At 39.0% G+C, this 2,560-nt stretch overlaps 1 non-coding gene across 1 annotated transcript; it reads left to right on the forward strand.

Moving 5' to 3' along the window:
* The first annotated feature begins 1,992 nt into the window (after positions 1–1,992).
* Positions 1,993–2,065, forward strand: TRNAV-CAC (transfer RNA valine (anticodon CAC)). Its single transcript has one exon. It is a non-coding gene; the product is annotated as a tRNA-Val (tRNA).
* The last annotated feature ends 495 nt before the right edge of the window (positions 2,066–2,560 follow it).

Genomic DNA, 2,560 nt, shown 5'->3' on the forward strand with positions numbered 1-2,560 from the left:
ACGCTTTGCTTTTACCAAACCAGGAAACATGACAGAAGGAATGGAAATCCAACCTCAGTGTATGTACTGAGTCACTAAAGTAAGCCACTGAGCTGCACTCCTCTTAAGCTCCTACTTAAACTGTGAATTTGTAGACAATAGAAATACAGGTCAAGTTCATCAGAGGGTACCAGGATTTATTTTTTTACACACTTTCAGACTTTAAAGACAAAATGGTAGTTCAACAGATAAAGGGATCCTGAAGGGTTTCATGCTTTTAATACACAGGGATGTGTTCATATCATGACTGTGTGTTAGTAAGAACCAGGCTATTAGACACTGTCTAAATACACTAAAGTGTATAAACCATGTTTTGCATCTTTGCATAGGAATTCAAGATGAAAGAGTAGTTATTTGCCTTTTTATTGTCTATCCAGTGCATGATTGCTTCCTTTACCATGCTTTCAGATATTTAGCCATTTCACATGTATCTTACAAGGAGTAATCATTTCATTTCTTTCTTTAAAAGACCGTATTATCATGTCATATTTCTTCTCCATATCAGTGGGTTTTTGTTGTTGTTGTTGTTGTTGTTTTCCTGCATATTCACGGTGGTGTTTTATTATTTGACTAATTAATATACCTCTAAAATAGAGAGAAATGCAAAATTGATGCCTACAGAATTCAGCTCAAGCAATATGAAAGTTTTTTTCCCCACGGTTTCATATTACTGTTTAGGTAAGCCTCCTTGTATCACTGAAATAATCCCTGTCCTTGGAAAGCAAACAGGATGCTGCCTTAAATAGTTAACATGGGACTTTGTATGTCAGTGTAGGATTGTTGTGGCACCAGGAAATCAGTGCATGCACAGACCTAATAACACTGCAGATACCATTTTTCACCAGGGAAAGAAACAATCCAGAGGGACCTAGATAGGCTGAAGAAGTGGGTCCATGTAAACCTAATGAGTTTCAACTCGCAGCCTGGTCTAGTGCTTGGCAGCCCCAGGGGGGTTGAAACTAGGTGATCTTTAAGATCCTTTTCAACCCAGGCAATTCTATGATTCTATGACTTCTCCTGTTCCCCTTTTGTTCTGACCCTACCCTGGCACTAAACTCTGCAATGGCTGGAAACAGAGGGGGATGAAGTGCAACTGCTGATTCTCTCTACCATGCTATTTATTGAGCAACTCTGTAAGACATAAGGACACTTTTCTTTGCATTTCACCCACCATATGCCACAGAGTCCTGTGAAGTATGTTTTTGGCAACTCCCGTTAATATAAACAATAAATACAGTTACAAAGTAGCATGAGATGAGTTACAGAGAGGACATCCCAGTCTCTCAGTGAGAAAGGATCAAAGATCTATGCATACTCTTTGATCCCTGGAGGAATAGGAAGAAAAGTGTTCCAGAAGGTGATGTTCAGTTCAGATATGACCTTTATACCATTGAACACATCAGCGCTCAGACTACTCACTGGCTCTGAGGCCAAGTGAAAGAGCATAGTTCTCATCTATAAAGCAAAAACTTCCTCTCTACCCTTAGAAAAAGCAGAGTGAAACTAAAATTTTTACAGGGAATGGTTGCTGCCATGTTCCTGAGCTATTCTTAGGCAGAGATGGAAGAGTACTAGTTGGCATAAACCAGCAGGAAGCATGCTAACAGTTCCCACAAGGCAACGTCTCAGCCCATGCCCTGGTATATATTCTAGCCTGAGTGTAATGAGGGCTGGGAAAATTGAAATGGCTCTGTGAGATCCATTAGGCAGCAGAGGAAATAGATGGGTTATGTTTAAGAAAAATATGACATTATTTTAGTTGCCTTTGTAGGACATGTGCTTCTTTGGTTCAAGAGTGCAAGCAAAAAGCCTTTCAACTTTTAATAAACTGAAACAGTGGAGCAGCAACCACCTGAAAATTTGTTCACCATTTCACTCTTTTCTATCCTTATTTCACTCTTTTCTATCCTTACTTTATAACTGTATAACTTGCTTTATTATAGTGCCAGCCAGGTTTCTGTAGTGTAGCGGTTATCACGTTCGCCTCACACGCGAAAGATCCCCGGTTCAATCCCGGGCAGAAACATCATTTTCCCTGCCCTTGGTAAGCGGAGTTGAAACTGGTTGATTCTGTGTTACATTCTCTTCTACTTTGATCAATAATCCCAGTGACACAACTTCTCTGTAATCTAACTGGAATCCAATTTTAAAAATCCACTGGACTACATTTGGGCTGTGGTGTCTCAATGAACCTTAGCAATAGCAATGACAGGGAAAACAATTAATTTCATAAGAAAGTAATCCATATTTTGTTTCAGTCTAACTCTCCGCTGAAAACATGCCTGAAGCACCTGCTGTGCTTCATAAGAAGGAGAAAACAAAGCTCACGTGTGTTTTCCTCTAATGCCAGAAGAAAATAATATCAAGACTTTCTGGATCATTGTCAATCAGTGGTGGATATGGTTCTCAGATACTTTGGATTTACTTTTTGAAGTCTCTTTGGACAGGCACAGCACTAAGAATTCTAAATTCTTTTTTTTTTTTTTTTTTTTTTTTAACCATCAGATCCAGTTGATTTTAA

Source organism: Excalfactoria chinensis, chromosome 1 (assembly GCF_039878825.1).
Source record: "Excalfactoria chinensis isolate bCotChi1 chromosome 1, bCotChi1.hap2, whole genome shotgun sequence".
Classification (NCBI taxonomy): Eukaryota; Metazoa; Chordata; class Aves; order Galliformes; family Phasianidae; genus Excalfactoria; species Excalfactoria chinensis.